Here is a 20,812-nt window from a genome sequence, read left to right as displayed (position 1 = left end):
AGATGAAGCACCGGAAAAGACGCCTAGAGAGTGCTTGGAGGTCCAGCCGATCTGAATCTGATCGAACACTAGTAAGGTCTCATATTCACACCTATCTAGTGGCGATAAGAGCGGCAAAACATAATTATTTTTCCGCTCTTATTGCATCGGCAGATAACTGCCCAGCTGCCCTGTTTAGGGTTACCCGCTCCCTTCTTGCACAGGGAGCTCGGGAGGACCCCTTGCAGGTCGTGCTGAGGATTTTGGACAATATTTGTCCGATAAAATCGCTCAGATCCGGGACGGTTTGATTGGGTAGATTCGGGTGGGATGACAGAGGTAGTTCTTGAGACTGTTATTTGGGGAGAGTTTGAAGCTGTGACTCCCAAGGACATGGACAGGATACTGAGGAGACTGAATGCGACCACATGTTTACTGGACCCGTATCCCTCCTGGTTGGTACTGGCCACACAGGAGGTGACACGAGGCTGGCTCCTGGGAATTATCAACGCCTCTTTAATGGAGGGTGTCTTTCCTACTGCCTTGAAAGAGGTGGTGGTGAGGCCCCTCCTGAAGAAGCCCTCCCTGGACCCAGCTATTTTGGCAAATTACCGTCCTGTCTCCAACCTTCGCTTTGTGGCGAAGAATGTTGAGAGTGTGGTGGCATGTCAGCTTCCCCGGTACCTGGATGAAATTGTCTATCTAGACCCGTTCCAGTCCGGCTTCAGACCTGGGTACAGCACGGAGATGACTTTGGTCGCGTTGGTTGATGATCTCTGGAGGTCTCGGGACAGGGGTTGCTCCTCTGTCCTGGTCCTATTAGATCTCTCAGCGGCTTTTGATACCATCAACCATGGTATCCTACTGCAGCGGCTGGAGGGCTTGGGACTGGGAGGCACCGTTTTTCGGTGGTTCTCCTCCTATCTCTCTGACCATTCGCAGACTGTGTTGGCAGGGGGGCAGAGATCGACCTCACGGCACCTCATATGTGGGGTGCTGCAGGGGTCGGTTCTCTCGCCTCTCCTGTTCAACATCTATATGAAGCCGCTGGGTGAGATCATCCGTGGTTTTGGGGTGGAATATCTGTTCGCTGATGATACGCAGCTGTACATTTCCACCCCTAACCACCCCAATGAAGCCGTCGATGTGATGTCCCAGTGTCTGGAGGCCGTGAGGGTCTGGATGGGGAAGAACAAGCTTCAGCTCAACCCATCCAAGACAGAGTGGCTGTGGATGCTGGCTTCCCGGTACCTGGATGAAATTGTCTATCTAGACCTGCTCCAGTCCGGCTTCAGACCTGGGTACAGCACGGAGATGACTTTGGTCGCGTTGGTTGATGATCTCTGGAGGTCTCGGGACAGGGGTTGCTCCTCTGTCCTGGTCCTATTAGATCTCTCAGCGGCTTTTGATACCATCAACCATGGTATCCTACTGCAGCGGCTGGAGGGCTTGGGACTGGGAGGCACCGTTTTTCGGTGGTTCTCCTCCTATCTCTCTGACCATTCGCAGACTGTGTTGGCAGGGGGGCAGAGATCGACCTCACGGCACCTCATATGTGGGGTGCTGCAGGGGTCGGTTCTCTCGCCTCTCCTGTTCAACATCTATATGAAGCCGCTGGGTGAGATCATCCGTGGTTTTGGGGTGGAATATCTGTTCGCTGATGATACGCAGCTGTACATTTCCACCCCTAACCACCCCAATGAAGCCGTCGATGTGATGTCCCAGTGTCTGGAGGCCGTGAGGGTCTGGATGGGGAAGAACAAGCTTCAGCTCAACCCATCCAAGACAGAGTGGCTGTGGATGCTGGCTTCCCGGTACAGCCAGCTTACTCCATCACTGATTGTTGGGGGCGAATCACTGGCCCCCAGGGGGAGGGTTTGCAACTTAGGCATTCTCCTGGACGATCGGCTGTCTTTAGAAGAACATATGACAGCCGTCGCCAGGGGAGCTTTGGTTATTCGGGTTTTCTCCCGCATAAAATTGGAAATGTCTTGGTGACATTTCGATGAAATCCCATTCGTCATCTTCAGGCTGGGTGTTTACAGCTTCGTGCTTATAGGAGAAATGTGAGATTGCAGCTGTTTCTTCCTTTTAACTGCTAGTGGGGGTTTGAACTGATTGGTTGGGAGCTTGGCTGTGTTCTGATTGGATGGTGGGGTTGGCTGTGCTCTGATTGGATGGAGGTTTATAAAATATAAAACATTATATGTTTTTTGAGGTTTTCGCAGGTGTTTGTATGTAGGTCTTTGGTTATTTGGGTTTTCTCCCACGTAAAATTGGAAATGTCTTGGCGACATTTTGACGAAGTCTCATTCGTCATCTTCAGGCTGGTGTTATCAGCTTCGTGCTTCTAGGAGCAATTTCCTGGACATAAACTGTTTTAACTCCTATCCTCAAAATGACACTACAGATCACTGCACACCAGAACAACTAGACACAAGTATAGTTTCTTCCCGAATGCCATCACTCTGCTAAGCAAATAATTCCCTCAACACTGTCAAACTATTGACTAAATCTGCACTACTATTAATCTTCTCATTGTCCCCATTGCCCAACTCCTTCCACTTATAACTGTATGACTGTAACTTTGTTGCTTGTATCCTTACGATTTATATTGATATTATTTCCTGATTGCTTATTTGTAATATGACTATTATTAAGTGTTGTATCTTAGAATCCTCCAGAGAAGCCACGACATTGAACCAACAGGCCATTTCATGTTCCTAAAGATTTTACACTTAACATGGAGGTAGTTCTGGTGGCCTAGCATAAAGACATGGACAGTTATTTGAAAAGTTGCACCATCTATGCCAAAATGAAGAAATGACCAGGAAACACACACACACACCAGACCTCTACAACTGGTAGCAGAACCAACAAGAGACCATGGAGGAGATTGCAATGGACTTTATAGTGGAGTTGCCAAAAAGTGGGGGAAATACGGTGATCTGGATTATAATAGACCTATTCTCCAAACTGTTCCTGAAGCACATCTACAACCTGCAGGGAGTACCACGGAGAATCATCTCAGACAGAGGGGTCCAGTTCATGGCTAACTTTTGGAGGGAGTTCCTGCGATCCATTGGATCATCCCAGGGCCTTAGCTAGGCCTTTCATCCGAGCACCAATGGGGCAGGGAGACTGAACGCCATGGTAGAGCAGTACCTGAGATGCTACGTGAACTATCAGCAGTCCAATTGGGTGATCCTCCTGTCTTTCGCTGAGAATGAGACTATTGCCCTATACACTGTAAGCCGCCCTGAGTCTTCGGAGAAGGGCGGGGTATAAATGTAAAAAACAAAAAACAACAACAAACCTGTTGTGAGCCAGACGGCTTGGAGACTGGGCATGGCTTAGAGTTACTGGTCTGTATATAAGAGTTAGTTTATCCTTGGATCTTTACCTTCTGTGTTTGTATTGCTTCTGTGATTATCACTTCTGGATTCTGCATAGGTATTGTATACACGCATCATGTTTTATATTATTGTATATAAGCAAGTTTCTTCTATAAATGAATCCTGCTAAATTATATACTTGTGTGCTAGTTGGATTGCTGCAAACTCTAACAAGCTTTTTCGCACACAGGCAGGGGATGCTTTTCTGCAAGGGCTCCGAGCTCGCTGACTCTCGAGCTTCATGCAGAAGTTGCAGGGCATGTGTCAGAAGGAGGTCCTCTTTCTTGGCTTCCTGCCAGATATCATCTCCCCGCCAGCATCTGGCGAGTGTGCTCCTGGGAGTACCCCTGGGAGTGTGTTCCTCCATGCATCTTACGCTCAACGACCATTTGGCTCGGACTGGTTTCTCCTCGAGCTGCAGCTCCTCTAGTCACTCTGTCTCCTCCCGGCAACATTGTGGCTGGGGGGGGTGGTGTCGACCCCATGGCTCCCCAGTCTTCCTGGTCATTCCATGGGTTGACATAGTGTGCTTAGCCCTGTGGTTGGTCTCTGGGTTGGCTGATAAAGCAGATCTTCCTCAATGTCAGCCCTGCCTCCGTTCAGATCCCAAGAAACCCCCCCCCCACCAAACCGCCAAAGAGGTACTTTTACTGAGTTTGAAATGATAGCAGCGAAAGAAAAGCAAGATCTGAGCCAAAAGGTGCAAAAATTACATATTGAAAATTTCCCCAAATGCCTCCCCCCAGGGACCCAGGCTGAATGTCCAATCCCCACCCCACAGTGTCATGTGGGGCACATCTTCAGGTGTTTTTGTCCATCTGGAGTCCCAGGACGGTTGGTCTTGACTGGATGTAAACCACTCCACTCAGCAGCTCAGTAATTCGTGAGAGCGAAAAGACAGAAAGCACGTACTATTGAAAGAATTGAATATAAGGGTAAAGTGAGATTTCAACAGGATAAAATTAAAAAAGTTTTCTTGGAATATTATACAAATTTATATGCCAGAGATACAATATTGAATATGGATATTGATAAATATTTGAAAGAATATAAGGTTAAAGGTTTAACTAATGAACAAAGGGAAGAGTTGAATCGGCCTATAACTTCTGAGGAAATTATTTTGGTAATAAAGCAATTAAAAATAGGGAAATCCCCGGGCACAGATGGACTTACAGCAATATATTATAAAAAGTTACAGGATGAGATAGTTGGTCCACTTATGGAGTTATTTAATCAGATACTGATGGGAGGAGGAGTGCCACCATCATGGAGGACTACTTTTATTTCATTGATACCAAAAGAGGATCAGGATAGTAATTCGTGAGAGCAAACCTCCCTTTTTATCCACATGGGCCATCTGCACACCAGCTCTGTTCCCAAACCCTAATGCCATGCCCTCCCTCCCCATCCCAGTTACTATGGCAGCTGATAGCAGGCAAGCATCAAAGGGAAAACCCATGCTGGAGATCCTAATCCTGTTTTTCTGTAGACTAGCCACACCCAAATCCTGCAACTGTTCTTCATACGTTTTAGTCTTCAGGCCTTTAATCATCTTAGTTGCTCTTTTTGCACTTTCTCCAAAGTCTAAACATCTTTTTTGTAATGTGATGTATTAGTTTGCAGCAATCCAACCAGCACACACGTAAATAATTCAGCAGGATTCATTTATACAAGAAATTTGTTTATATACAATAATATACAGTATGATGCATGTATACAATTCCCATGCAGCAGAAGTCAGAACCAGAAGTCAGAATCCAGAAGTCATAATCACAGAAGCAATGTCATACAGAGGCAATATAGCAAGGACAAAGTAACTCTTAGATACAAATCAGTCAAGCTAAGCCATGCCCAGGCTCCGATCTGTCTCGGTCACCAAACAATTCCCAGTCTATTCCAACTCATACACTGACATGATGGCCAAAACTGGATGCAGTATTCCAGGTGTGGGCTTACTAAGGCTTTATAAAACAGTACTAATACTTCACGTGATTTTGATTCTATGCCCCTCTTTATACAATCAAGGATTATATTAGCTTTTTTTGGTGGCTGCTGCACATATGTGATACATGTTTAAGTGATCATCCATTCAGACTCCCAAGGTCCCTCTCACAATTACTGTTTTTGAACCAGGTTTCATGCAATCTGTTTTTCCTGCCCAGGTATAAAATCTTACTTTGCTCCACATTAAGTTTCATTTTTTTGGATTCAACCTTGTCTCATTTGGATCAGAAAGGCACAATATGCATACACACACAAATCTATAGAGACATGGTGGGTCAGGGGTTAGAATGTAGTATTGCAGTCCACAGCCAGGAGTTAGATCCTGACCGGTTCATGGTTGATTCAGTCTTTCATCCTTCTGAGGTCGCTAAAATGAGGACCCAGATTGCTGCGGACAATATGCTGATTTTGTAAACTGCTCAAGAATGTGTGGTAAAGCATTGTGGAGTGGTATATAAGTCCAAGTGGAATTCCTATTGCTATATAGTTTCTCCCGAGCGTGGATCCTTTTATGAGAGGTAAGATGACCATTCTGAGCAAAGCTCTTTCCACACTCCATGCATTTATATGGCTTCTCCCGTGTGGATCATCTTATGAGAAATAAGATTATCTCTTTGAGCAAAGATCTTTTCACATTCTGTGCATTTAAATTGTTTCTTTCCTGAGTGGATCTTTTTGTGTCTTCTAAGTCCATTGCCATGAGTAAATGTCTTTCCACACTCCATGCATTTATATGGTTTCTCCCCTGTGTGGATCATTTTATGGGAAATAAGATTACCTCTTCGAGCAAAGGACTTTCCACACTCCATGCATTTATATGGCTTCTCCCCTGTGTGGGTCATTTTATGGAAAATAAGATTACCTCTTCGAGCAAAGGACTTTCCACACTCCATGCATTTATATGGCTTCTCCCCTGTGTGGATCATCTTATGAGAAATAAGATTACCTCTTTGAGCAAAGATCTTTTCACATTCTGTGCATTTAAATTGTTTCTTTCCTGAGTGGATCTTTTTGTGTCTTCTAAGTCCATTGCCATGAGTAAATGTCTTTCCACACTCCATGCATTTATATGGTTTCTCCCCTGTGTGGATCATTTTATGGGAAATAAGATTACCTCTTCGAGCAAAGGACTTTCCACACTCCATGCATTTATATGGCTTCTCCCCTGTGTGGATCATCTTATGGAAAATAAGATTACTTCTTCGAGCAAAGGACTTTCCACACTCCATGCATTTATATGGCTTCTCCCCTGTGTGGATCCTTTTATGCATAGTAAGCGTACTGCTATGAGCAAAGGTCTTTCCACATTCCATGCATTTATATGGTTTCTCTCCTGTGTGGATCCTTTTATGCATAGTAAGTGTACTGCTCAGAGCAAAGGTCTTTCCACATTCCATGCATTTATATGGTTTCTCTCCTGAGTGGATCATCTTATGGGAAATAAGATTACCACTTTGAGCAAAGGTCTTTCCACACTCTGTGCATTTAAATGGCTTTTCCCCCGTGTGGGTCTTTTGGTGGATTGTAAGTTTACTGCTCAGAGCAAAGGTCTTTCCACATTCCATGCATTTATATGGTTTCTCTCCTAAGTGCATCTTTTTATGGGAAGCAAGATAACTGCATCGAGCAAAGGTCTTTCCACACTCCATGCATTTATATGGCTTCTCCCCTGTGTGGATCCTTTTATGGATAGTAAGTGTACTTCCATGAGCAAAGGTCTTTCCACACTCCATGCATTTATATGGTTTCACTCCCGAGTGGATCCTTTTATGGGAAATAAGATTGTTGTTATGAGCAAAGGTCTTTCCACACTCCATGCATTTAAATGGTTTCTCTCCTAAGTGGATCTTTTTGTGGCTTCTAAGTCCACTGCTCTGAGTAAACATCTTTCCACACTCCAGGCATTTATACGGCTTCTCTCCTGTGTGGATCATCTTATGGGAAATAAGATTACGTTTTTCAGCAAAGCACTTTCCACACTCCATGCATTTATACGGCTTCTCCCCTGTGTGGATCATCTTATGGGAAATAAGATAAGCTCTTTGAGCAAAGGTTTTTCCACACTCTATGCATTTATATGGTTTCTCCCCTGTGTGGATCCTTTCATGGGAAGTAAGTGTACTTCTATGAGCAAATGTCTTTCCACACTCCATGCATTTATATGGTTTCGCTCCCGAGTGGATCCTTCTATGGGAAATAAGATTACTGTTATGAGCAAAGGTCTTTCCACACTCTATACATTTATATGGTTTCTCCCCTGTGTGGATCCTTTTATGGATAGTAAGTGTATTGCTCTGAGCAAAGGTCTTTCCACACTCCATGCATTTGTAGATCGTCTCCCCTGTGTGAATCCTTTTATGGGAAATAAGATGCCTGCTTGTTCTAAAACATGTTCCACATTCCAAACATTTATAAGGCTTCTCTTTTGTGTCAATCACTTTTTGAGATGTGAGGAAGTTATTTCCAAGAGAAAGAATGAATGTCCCATTGTAATTTTGTCCATTGGGTCTTCTTATAGCATCTTCTCCTTTGTTTTGGGTTAAATAGTGTTCATTTACTTGTATTTTAGCTTTGATTAGCTGCACACTTTTCTCAACATATTTTTTCATTATTTTCTCTTGTTGGGCAAGAAAATTTTCCATCGGAGCATCGGTGGAAAATGAACTTTCCTGATTCCAATTCTTTGACTGGTTTCTCTCATGGCTTCCTAATTCCATTTGAATTCCAAACTTCTCTGTTCCATCTTTAGCATAGATCACTTGGAACCGTTCACAGAAATCTTGATTCTCCTGCCCATTATTACCTTCAAAGCAAAAGGGAAATGAAAATGACCGCAAGGTTAGAGAAAAAGATCGAAGTGTAGAAAGTCAAATGAATTTACTTCTGAGTTTCTCTGAAATTCTATTAGGTTGTATGTTTGCATGCCTACAGTAGTGTGAATTAGACATGATGATTTCTATATTCATGAGTCATGAAAAATTTGAAAATAACTAGAACACATCTCTTTCTTTATAATTATCTCTATATATGCAGATCTCAACCAGAGTCAGTTGTAAATACTCTTCGTGCCAAGACTAGAAAGGGCTCTTTGGCTGGATCTGGTACAGGCATCAGTTCGCAGAGTATGGAGGCCTAAAATGCTTCAGTGCGAAATCACACGAGACCATTAGTGCAAGATGTCAGGCTACTAATCTTGCGTGATCTTGCACTGCAGTACTTTAGGCCTGTGTTCCTTTAGGAACTGAAAACTGCACAAGATCCAGGGCAAAAATGAAAACAAAGAGGCCTTTGCTCTCTTTGCAAACCATTTTGCCCTGGATCTTGTGCAGGCCTTGGTTAGCAGAGAACAGAGGCGTAAAGCACTGTAATGCAAGATCACGTGAGATCTATAATAGTGCTAGATTTCCTACTACTGATCTTGCATATCTCTCACTACTTTGGGCCCCTTTTTTCTGCAAATGCACCAAAACAGGCAAAGGAGCCGACGGCTCGTTACATCGTCGCAATGTAAGTCCCGGCAGAGCGGGGTGGGGGAACAGGTAGGGTGAATGTTGTTGCAACGCCTCTGCTGTCATTCATACGTGTGAATGATATCTGTGGTGCTGCAAGATTTGTAATTTCAAGACTGAGTCTCAAGTACTTAGGAGAGGGCTAGTCGTAACTTGGAAAATCGCTAAGTGAACTGTCATAACTCGGGGATTACCTGTACCCTAGGATGGTCTGAGTCACACTGCATGAGGCCTTTGTTCTTGAATTGGATCGGGAAAATGCTCTTCCATGGGCTGATTGTGAAAGTTCTGTTCTCACACAATTTTGGGGGTTTCAGTGGACAAATGACAACACATTCCTCTCACATGACCTCCAGAGGACACATAAAAGCACACCTCGTCCTTTTCAGCCCCCACAGTTAAGTTCAAGTGGAAATGGAAAAATAGAGATAAGAAATGGCAGAGAAAGCATCTAAAGAAAGAGATATTGACTCTTTACTTCCTTGGAGGACGAGAAGCCCAGATCCTTTCCTTCTCCCTCCCAGGAGACAATAAAAACTAACTATAATCTGTCTTCTCGAACTCTCTGATTGGGGACTAGAGAACTCTTACCCAGAGAGACCACGTTCCTATGGTTTTCAAGCATGACTTCCGAATGCAGCGCTTTCTGGTCAGGATCCAGCTGAGACCATTCCTCCTCAGAGAAAGATACAGCCACCTCCTCAAAGGACACAACACTCCCCTGAACACGGAAAAAAGAACAGAACAGGAGGATTTGCAAGATCTGTTCATCTTCATCAATGATTTAGACAAGAGGATAGAAGGGCAACTCATCAAATTTGCAACCGACCAAATTGACAGGAACACCAACACTCCAGAACAGGGTTTGCAACCTTAACAATCAAAGAGCCACTTGGGCCCATTTCCCACAGAAAAAACAAACACCAAGAGCCACAAAACCTGGGTGGGCATGATCAACTCGATGTCACTCACTCCCACCAAGTCACATGACCCTCTAGCCACACAATCCCAGCCACAAAACCCTTCTCTCACTCTCCTCCCATCTCTCTCTGTCCCTCTCCCTCCCTCTGTCTCTCTCTCCCCCCATGTATGTCTCTCCCCCATCTCTCTCTCCCTCTGTGTATCACTGTGTGTCTCTCTCTCTCTCTCTCTCTGTATATCACTCTGTGTCTCTCCCTCCCTCCGTCCCTTCCCCTCTCTCTGTGTATCACTCTGTGTGTATATTTCTCTCTCTCTCTCCTCCATTTATTTGTTCTTTCTGGAAATCCAGGCTGGCTGAGGAATGATCACCAGCCGCAGCAGAGGCTTCCTTTTGGGTGACCTCCTCCTCCTTCTCCTCTTGCTATGGTGGGGTCAGGAGGGTGTGCACATGTAGGGAGACCATTCTCAGAGCAAAGGCGCATGCTTCCACTCACTTGAGGATCTTAACAGGATGCAGCTTCTCTCCTCCATTAAGGCTCCAGTCATTGCCTTGCCGTGACCCACCCCCACAGCTCTTTGGCCAAGCATGGAGGGAGTGAGCTCCAGGCTGAAGCGGTAGGAAGCAAAGGCTGCCTTATGCGCAAACATGGCATGAAGGCAGGTACAGGGCCACTTCACTCTTGCACTAAGGCTCCAGCAACCCTCCTCTTGGCTATTCCTTTTATTTCTTCTTTTTTAAAATCTGGGCTGGCTGAGGAATGATCGCCGGCTGCAACAAAGGCTTCCCTCTTTGTCTCGACCAAAGTGCAGCAAAAGCAGACAGGGGTGGGGTGGGGGGCTTAAGGTTTCCCTGCATTTGCACACCCTCCCGGCCCTGCCATAGCCGTCCAGGGGGTCACGAGAGAAGGAGGGGGAGGAGGAGGGTCACCCGAAGGGAAGGTTCTGCCACGACTGGCGATCGTTCCTCAGCTAGCCTGGATTTAGGCCAGTCTCCCTTTTCTTCATCCCCCTCCTCCAGGATCCCATTCCCACCTCAACAGCCCTCATGTTAGCAAGGCTGGTGTCAGTTGTAAGGCACGCCCAGCACCAACAAGGGCCGGAAGGCACGCCTAGCACCAACAAGCAGCAAGAGTGAGGCGGAGGAGAATCAGCCCCAGCGGCTTCTCCATCCCCCGTCGCCCTTATCTTCTCAGGCCAAGCAATGGTGGGCCAACCAGTAATGGGACAGGGAGTGGCAGCAGAGGGCCCAAAGAGCGGCATGGGGCTGTGGAGCTGCGGGTTGCCCATACCTGCTCCAGAAGATAAACTTGAGATATAGAAGGATAGACAGACTGGGCCCCATCTAACAAAATGAAATCAACTGTGAGAACTGTAAGGTTCTACATTTAGGAAAGAAAAACCAAATGCACTGGCATAGAATAGGTGATACCTGGCTCGACATTAGTAAGGGCAACAGGGATTTTTAGAGTCCTAGTGGACAACCACTTAAACATGAGTCAGCATTATGCTTTGTTGTTGTTAGTTGCAAAGTCATGTCTGACCCATCGCGATCCCATGGACAACGTTCCTCCAGGCCTTCCTGTCATCTACCATCCCCAAGTCCATTTAAGCTCACGCCGACTGCTTCAGTGACTCCATCCAGCTATCTCATTCTCTGCCACCCCCTTCTTCTTTTGCTCTCAATTTTTCCCAGAATTAGGTTCTTCTCTAGTGAGTCCTTCCTTCTCATTAGGTGGCCAAAGGATTTGGGTTTCATCTTCAGAATTTGGCCTTCTAAAGAGCAGTCAGGCTTGACCTCCTCTAGGGCTGGTTTGATAGCCTTGTAGTCCAAGGGACTCACAGGAGTCTTCTCCAGCACCAGAGTTCAAAGGCCTCCATTCTTTGGCGCTCAGGCTTTCTTATGGTCCAACTCTCACAGCCATACATTGCAACTGGGAAAACCATAGCCTTGACTATACATGTAGTCCCCATCTGCGGTGATGTTGGAGCCCAGGAAAATAAAATCTGTCACTACCTCCATTTCTTCCCCATCTATTTGCCAGGAATTGAGAGGGCTGAATGCCATGATTTTAGTTTTCTTAATGTTGAGTTTCAAGCCAACTTTTGCACTCTCCTTCTTCACACGCATCAAGAGACTCTTTAGTTCCTCTTCACTTTCTGCCATTAAGAGTGATATTATCTGCAGATCTGAGGTTGTTGATATTTCTCCCAGCAATCTTAATTCCAATTTGTGATTCATCTAGCCTCACCTTTCTCATGATGTGCTCTGCATATAAGTTAAATAGGCAAGGCGACAGTATACAGCTTTGCCAAATTCCTTTCCCAATTTTGAACCAATCAGTGGTTCCAGTCCAGTTCTCACTATTGCTTCTTGACCCGCATATAAGTTTCTCAAGAGACAAATAAGATGGTCTGGTACTCCCATCTCTTTAAGAACTTGCCACAATTTGTTGTGATCCACACAATCAAAGGCTTTAGCATAGTCAATGAAGCAGAAGTAGATGTTTTTCTGGAACTCCCTAACTTTCTCCATGATCCAGGGTATGTTGGCAATATGATCTCTAGTTCCTCTGCCTCTTCAAAATCCTGCCTGTACTTCTGGTAGTTCTTGATCCACATACTGCTGGAGCCTAGCTTGTAGGATTTTGAGCATAACCATGTGCAATGGTGCAGTAGTTTGAACATTCTTTGGCTTTGCCCTTCTTTGAAATTGAAATGTAAACTAACCTTTTCCAATCTTGTGGCCACTGTTGAGTTTTCCAAATTTTGCTGGCAAATTGAGTGTTTTGCTTTCTTGCATTTCTTTTTCTTTGGGATGATTTTAGTTGCTACCTCTTGTACAATGTTGTGAACCTACGTCCATAGTTCTTCAGGCACTCTATCAAATCTAATTAGTTAAATCTATCTGTCACCTCTACTGTATATTCAAAAGGGATGTGGTAGCTTAGTGGCTAAGTTGCTGAACTTGTCGATCAAAAGGTCAGCAGTTCAGCAATTTGAATCCCTAGTGCTGCGTAACGGGATGAGCTCCTGTTACTTGTCCCAACTTCTGTCAACCTAGCAGTTCAAAAGCATGTAAAAATGCAAGTAGAAAAATAGGGAGCACCTTTGGTGGGAAGATAACAGCGTTCTGTGTGCTTTTGGCATTTTGTCATGCTGGCCACATGACCATCTTCGGATAGCGCTGATTCTTCAGCTTTGAAACGGAGATGAGCATTGCCCTCTAGAGTTGGGATTAACTAGCACATATGTGTGAGGAGATCCTCTACCTTTATCTTATCTTACCTGTATATTCATCAGGGATATGATTTAGTTCATATCTGAGTGGCCTAATGCTTTTCCCTACTTTCTTCAATTTAAACCTACATTTTGCAAGGAGAAGCTCATGATTTGAGCCATAGTCAGCTCCTGGTCTTGTTTTTACTGACTGTATATACTATAGAGCTTCTCCATCTTTGGCTGCAGAGCACATAGTCAATCTGATTTATGTGTTGACAATCTGGTGATGTCCATGTGTAGAGTCACCTCTTGGGTTGCTGGAAAAGTTTTTACTATAACCACTGTATTATCTTGAAGGAATTCTATCAGCCTGTACCCTGCTACATTTTGTACTCCAAGGCGAAATTTGCCTATTATTCCAGATATCGTTTGGCTTCCTACTTTAGCATTCCAATCTCCCATGATGATAAGGACGTCATTTTTTGGTGTTAATTCTATAAGGTGCTGTAGGGCTTCATACAAACGGTCAATTTCATCCTCTTCAGCACCAGTGGTTGGGACATAAACTTGGGACTACTATGATGTTGAATGGTCTGCCTTGGATTTGAACTGAAATCATTCTGTCACTTTGGGGATTGTATCCCAGTATTGATTTTCCTATTCTTTTATTGACTATGAAGGCTACTCCATTTCTTCTGAGATATTCTGAATCTGATTCTGAATTCTGAATTTAATCTGAATTCACCCATTCCTGTCCATTTTAGTTCGCTGATTCCTAAGATGTCGATGTTCAGTCTTGTCATCTCGTTTGATCACATCCAGCTTATCTTGATTCATGGATCTTACATTCCAGGTTCCTATGGAGAAAAATCTTTACAGCATCGGACTTTCACCACCAGATACATCCACAGCTGAGCGTCCTTTCAGCTTTGGCCCAGTCGCTTCACTATTTCTGGCACTACTAGTACTAGCCCTCTGCTCTTTCCCAGTAGCATATTGGATACCTTCCGACCTGAGGGGCTCATCTTCCAGCGTCATATCTTTTTGCCTTTTGGTACTGTCCATGGGGTTTTCATGGCAAAGATATTGGAGTGGGTTGCCATTTCCTTCTCCAGTGGATCACGTTTTGTCAGAGGTCTCTGCTATGACCTGTCTGTCTTGGGTGGCCCTGCACGGCATAGCTCATAGTTTCATTAAGCTATGCGAGCCCCTTCGCCATGACAAGGCAGTAATCCATGAAGAGGAGCAGTATGCTACAGTTGCCAAAAAAACCTCCAAGAGAATTATAGGCTGCATTAAGTGGGATAGAATCAAGATGACATAAAGTGTTAGTACCACTTTATAATGCCTTGGTAACACCACATTTGGAATATTTCATCCAGTTTTGGTTGCCAAATGTAAAAAAAGATCTTGAGACTCTAGAAAGAGTGCAAAGAAGAGCAAAAAAAATTATTAGTGGACCAGAGGCTAAAACATATAAAGAACGGTTGCTAGAATTGGATATGTCTCATTTCATGAAAAGAAGGACCAGGGGGTGACATGATAGTAGTGTTCCAAGAAGCAATGGATGGAAACTATTAAAGGAGAGAACCAACCTACAAGTAAAAAGAAATTTCCTAACAGTGAGAACAATTAATCAGTGGAATGACTTCCCTCCAGAATTTGCAGGTGCTCCAACACTGGAGTTGTTTGAGAAGAAATTGGACAGCCATTTATATGAAATGTTAGAGGGCTTCCTGTCTGAACAGGGGGTTGGACTAGAAGACCTCCAAGATCCCTACCAACTCTGTTATTTTGTTCCATTGTTCCCAAAGAAGAAAGCACTCTGCAAACCCGCTTCACTTCCTGAAGGGAGACTAGAAATATAATAACTTTTCCTTTTCTTACCTGATTTGAAGGTTCAACCGCTGTTTGATCTCCGTCATAAAAACCAGAAAGCTTCATTCTTTGCTTTTCTGTAAGTAATAAATAATTTTGAAATGCATTATTAACAAAATAGGACGTATTCTATAGAAGGGAAGAGAGAGCAAAGGGAAAACAGATGGGTAATTAGAGGATCTTCCATTACCTCCTGAAGTGTCCTGACTTTGATCTTCCCAAGGGATCCTCCTGAAAAATAGCTCCTGAGGGGGATTTGATGGGTTCTTCCCTCCCTCAGGATCTCTGATCTCCACTGGGGTACACTTTGAATAGGAGAAAGGAAAATAGAAGCAGAATTAATGTACGTTACACGAAATAAAATGGATTCCCAGATTTGGAACACAACCTCAAAGCCCCCAATATCCATCCATGGGGTTGAGTGAGAAAACAACGGAACAATGCTCGCCTGTTTGGAACCCTCACCACATCTCTGACATCAATACAATTGAACGTGTCCAGAAATATATTACAAGAAGAGTTCTCCATTCCTCTGAAAACAACAAAATACCTTATGCCACCAGACTTGAAATCCTAGGCTTAGAAAACTTGGAACTCCGTCGCCTTCGACAAGACCTAAGTTTAACTCATAGAATCATCTATTGTAATGTCCTTCCTGTTAAAGACTACTTCAGCTTTAATTGCAATAATACTAGAGCAACCAATAGATTTAAACTTAATGTCAACCGCTTTAATCTAGATTGCAGAAAATATGACTTCTGTAACAGAATCATCAGTGCTTGGAATACTTTACCTGACTCTGTGGTCTCTTCCCATAATCCTAAAAGCTTTAACCAAAAACTTTCTACTATTGACCTCACCCCATTCCTAAGAGGACCATAAGGGGCGTGCATAAGCGCACAAACGTGCCTACCGTTCCTGTCCTATTGTTTTTCTTTTCTTCTTCCTATATATATATATGCTTATACCTCCTTATATTTACTCATATATGTGTTTATATACTATATAATCTTTTTGTATGATACCTACATATATTGTTGTGACAAAATAAAATAAATAAAAAACAAAATAAATGTCCTACAAGAATTGGAGAAATCCCAGATATTATGAACACCAGAGAAGTTTGGGAAGGAGGGGTGAAGTATTCAAAAACACATTCTTTATTCCCTTTTGAGCTCCTGAAAGTCTCTCACCTGCAACTGGATCAGCTCCTTCTGCTTCTCCACCTGGCTCAGGAGGAAGCCTTCTGCCAGGGCCACCGCCTGGGAGCTGGTCTCTGCTCCACACTCCCGCACCCAGCCCTCCATCTCTGGGGGCAGAAGGAACAGGAGATGCTCCAGAACCACCAGGTCCAGCATCTGGGCTTTGGTGTGCTTTTCTGGTTTCAGCCATCGCCTGCAAAAGTCATGGAGTCGGCTGCAAAGTCCTCGGGGACCTTCAGCCTCCCGGTATTGGATGAAGTTCCAGGGCTGAACTTCTGAAGGGAGGATGGTTTCCCACTCTAGGATCTTCTGCCGGGTTCTTGTCCACAGCTTCCCCCACTTCCCAGGCTGAGCAGCTGAAGGGCCTTTTCCGGCTCCTTCCTTTCCTAAAGGTTGTATCTCCATCCTTTCTCTCTCCTGCAGAGCAACTCCAAATGGCTCCAAGGACTCTGGTGGATCTCCAGGTGCCTTTTCCTTCACGGGACCATTTCTAGGGCCACAGGACTGATCCCTGCAGGTGATTCTGTTCTTTTTTTCTCCCCCAAGAGAAAAGTTTGCCTTGGAAAGACCACAAATGGCTTCCAGTTTCTGTATCTGAGAAAAACAGAAAGAATTAGAAAGTGGGATTCAGCCATTGAGCGACCTTCCCTCAACCTGCTCGGCTCATCCCAGCTGCAGGGCCGACGTCCCCGCAAGCAGGACCGGGAAGGAGGCAGCTGGAGAGGCCGTCTCGCTTGTCTGCTCCCACTCGGGGTCTTCTCCGAATCCCTGCCGCCTTCCCGGGACCCCCGCTTCTCCCTGCAAGGAGAGGGTGGCTGGGGAGCATGGGACCAGGGGAAAAAAAGCCCTCACCCGGGGCACGTCTGTACATTCTCCCGCAGCCTCTCCGCCTCCTGCGGAGCCCCAGGGGTTAAGGAGAGTGAGTGCAAAGTCCTAGAGGGGCAAGGCGCAGTCATGTCACTTCCTCCCCGACTCCTGTATAAAGCCAGACGTGACGTTCGCCTCCAGTGGGCCAATGGGGAAGCGCCTGATGTCCCCTTCTCTTGGCTGAGGGCGCCCTCTGGTGGCGGAAAGTGCCAGTCCGGTTGAAAGCGCGGGAAAGAGGAGCGCATGGGAGGGGGAAGGGAGAGGGCGGGGATGATGGGCTTGGGAGTAGAGGGAAAGGCTGCTCTCCATGGCTTCCCTGTCAAAGACTTCAGAGGCGGCACTTTCTCCCTCTTCCTCTCCTTCCTGTCCAGGAACCGTCTGTGGAGACGGAGAAAAACCTCTCTGGAGGATTTGAACTCGCCTCCCTGGAGAACAGCCGCCCTGAAGGCTCCGCGGAGATCGGAGGAGGCCTCAAAAGGGGCGAAATCCTGTCAGAAGCGGCCGGGCGGTCGGAAGGCGAGGACCGGGAGGCTCTCTGGGGAACTCCGGCCTGAAGGGGAAGACGGTGGGACGCAGGCAGGGAAGCCGCAGCCAAGAAAATGATGGGAAAGAGGAAAAGGTCCCACCATGGAGGAAAAGCTTGAAATCTTTGGAGATTCCAGGAATTTTTACCTCACGACGAGGCTCCTTCATTGGGAAGCGAAGGGGGGGGGGAAATGGCGCCTCATCTCTGACTGGAGAAACTCAGGAAGGAAGATGGTGGGAGAAGAAGCTGAACTGGGAGGAGGAAAAAAAGCCATTTCCACGGAGGGACCGAGGGGGAAATTCCCCTCCAGAGATGAGAATAAGAACCTTTTGGGGAAATTAAGGCGGGGATCCCCCAATCCACTTCTCCCTCAGCGGAATTCCCTCCTTCAGGTGACGTCACAAAGGAATCTGCCCGGAGACCGATGACGCTTAAGCAGCGAGAATTCCCATTGGTTCTGCCGCTCCTTCTGCCTTCCCCCCCACTCCAAAGTCCGAGAAAAAGGCTTCCTCCCCTCCCCCACCCCAATACAGAACCGCCGATTCCTCCTCTGGGGCTGGAAGTGCTGAAAACTGGGAGATGGACACAACTGAGGCCAGACTGAAGGCAACAACAACTTTATTAAATAGCGCAAGTGCGCTGACGAAACGCTGACTCGCAACTTCAGTCAGGACAGAACAGAGCCGGGGGCGGGGGGGGGGAGCCATCTGACAGCTCTTATATACCCGGGCTGTCAGGTGGCTCCTCCAATCGCAGCGGCTCAGGTTTCCCGCTTTTTTTAGTCACCTCGCGTCTTGGCCAATCAGCATCGACCTGCTGATTAGCTAGGCCAGAGCCCCGGGCGTAACGCTGAGGGGGCCCCCCCTCCCCCTTCTTCGTTTCACAGAGGGAGATTTTTTCCCCCCCGTTTAGCCTTTTTTTAAAATCTCCTTAAAAAAACATCGTCCGAGGCGGTTGGAGCCCAGGCGGCTGCGAGCGGAGGAGAGGCTGGCTGAGCCACAACCAGACGCCACCCTCCCGTTCTTTGCCCGGGGTCGGCCGGCAGCGGCGCGGCGGGAGGGGGGGGGGGGGGGTGGCAGGGAAGCGTTTAGGTCCGGCTCCCCCCCCCCCCCCACAGGCCCGGCGAGGGAGCCCCGACACGGAAACAGGCAACGGGCGGTGGGGGGGGGAGCCCAGCCGAGCCCATGGCGGCTGCCGCTGCCCCACAAGCGCCCCCAAAGGGAGGGGAGGAAGACGCAGATGCTCCCGGCCCCCAGAGGAGGAATCGGCGGGTCTGGATTGAGGGGGAGGAAGCGTTCTCCTCGAACTTCGCGATTGGGAGAGGCCAGAAGGAAAAGGACCAATGGGAAGTCTCCCTTCTGCCGCGTCATCGGTCTCCGGGCAGAGTCCCCCTTGACTTCGCCCGCTGGAGGAGAGAGTCCGGCGCAGAGAGAGAAGCGGAGAAAGTGGGAGGGGGTCCCTTCGGTCTTTTGGGGGGGGCGCAGCTCAAGGGGGGGGTTCATGCCAGCTCCGGGGGGGGGAATGTGGACTTCCTTTTGCCCCCCCCCCCGAATCCTACCTGAAGATGGGGGTGCAGTGGGTGAAGAAAGCGGAGGTGCAGCCCCACAGCCCTCGAGGACTTGGGGGTCTCTGAGTCGGCTGACTGGGGAGTCCTTCGGCGCCTTCACACACACACACGTTTATTTTTTTTTTAATTTCTTTTGTCACAACAGTATACACAAACAATTGTCATAGATAAAAACAACATATTTTGAAGAAAATATACATATATGTATAAAAATATGCATCAACTATATCAATTTTCTTTTGTATGATAATAATCTATTGTATGATTCCTACATATATTGTTGTGACAATAAATAAATAAATAAATAAACAAACAAACAATTTGATATAATGAAGGAAACAATAGGACAGGAACGGTAGGCACTTTTGTGCTCTTATGCACGCCCCTGATAGTCCTCTCAGGAATGGGGTGAGTTCAATAGTAGACAGTTTTTGGTTGAAGATTTTGGGATTTTGAGTAGAGACTATGGAGTCAGGTAATGAGTTCCAAGCATTAACAACTCTGTTACAGAAGTCCTATTTTCTGCAATCAAGTTTGAAGCGGTTGACATATAGCTTGAATCTATTTTTTTCTATTTCCTGAGTGGGGGTGCCCCTCCCCCAATCATGTGGGGTCACTGCCCCTCCCCCCCCTCCCGGAAGCTCCTGCCTTGTGAGCCTTTCCTGGCAAAGGGGCTGCGGGAGGGCCGGTTTGACCCCAGGGCTGTGGGATTTTCTGACCCACCGCAAATAGCAGGTTGGTCTTCATTCCAGAAGCGCTGTTGTGGATCTCAATGGGGCAGAGGGGAATCAGAGGGGAGGGAGTAGGAATCCCTCCGTTCTTTCCTTCAGATACTCAGACTACAAGGAAGAAAAACTAGATTTCCCCCTGAGAGCCTTTCGTGGATTCGGCCTCTCTCAGCTGCAGCCCTTTGGCCTCCCAGCCCCTCCCCGACTGTGGGGCTGCCCCCTCGGCCTCTGGGGGATGCCCGGTCAGGGGGACTGACCTTTCCCTCCCATCACCCACCAGGCCCTCCCTCCGTAGAAGCTCTAAGCTGCCCCTGCAAATCAAATCGTTTCTAAGCACAGTCTGTAAGCGTGTTGGTATTGGAAAAAAGAACCCAAACACTAAGTACTAACTTGATGGACATTACCTTACAGATGACCCCTACCCTGTTAAAGATCTTGGAGTTTTCATATCAAATGACCTAAATACCAAAGCCCACTGCAACTACATAGCAAAAAAGGCTCTAAGAATTGTAAACCTAATCTTACACAGCTTCTTTTCCAAAAACTCTACACTACTAACCAGAGCATACAAACATTTGCTAGACCTATTCTTGAATACAGCTCACCTGTCTGGAACCCATACCACATCTCTGACATTAATACAATTGAATGCGTATATTTTATAAGAAGAGTTCTCTGCTCCTCTGAAAACAACAAAATACCTTATACCACCAGACTTGAAATCCTGGGATTAGGAAACTTAGAACTCCACCGACTCCGACAAGACCTGTGTTTAACACACAGAATCATCTATTGCAATGTCCTTCCTGTTAAAGACTACTTCAGCTTCAATCGCAATAATACAAGAGCAAACAATAGATTTAAACTTAATGTTAACTGCTTCAATCTTGATTGCAGAAAATATGACATCTGTAACAGAGTTGTTAACGCTTGGAACTCACTACCTGACTCTGTGGTCTCTTCTCAAAATCCCAAAATCTTCAACCAAAAACTGTCTACCATTGACCTCACCCCATT

The 20,812-nt window shown here is 46.2% G+C and overlaps 1 protein-coding gene and 1 pseudogene across 1 annotated transcript in view; one reads left to right on the top strand and one right to left on the bottom strand.

Annotated features, from left to right (window-relative positions):
* Positions 1 to 20,812, top strand: part of LOC131192675 (uncharacterized) — a 371,955-nt gene that overhangs the window by 147,023 nt on the left and 204,120 nt on the right. The window lies entirely within an intron of this gene.
* LOC131192670 (zinc finger protein 420-like) lies at positions 4,304 to 16,980 on the bottom strand (annotated as a pseudogene).

Source organism: Ahaetulla prasina, chromosome 2 (genome assembly GCF_028640845.1).
Source record: "Ahaetulla prasina isolate Xishuangbanna chromosome 2, ASM2864084v1, whole genome shotgun sequence".
Classification (NCBI taxonomy): Eukaryota; Metazoa; Chordata; class Lepidosauria; order Squamata; family Colubridae; genus Ahaetulla; species Ahaetulla prasina.
Note: the sequence above shows the minus strand (reverse complement) of the source record. Positions and strands in the feature narration are given on the sequence as shown.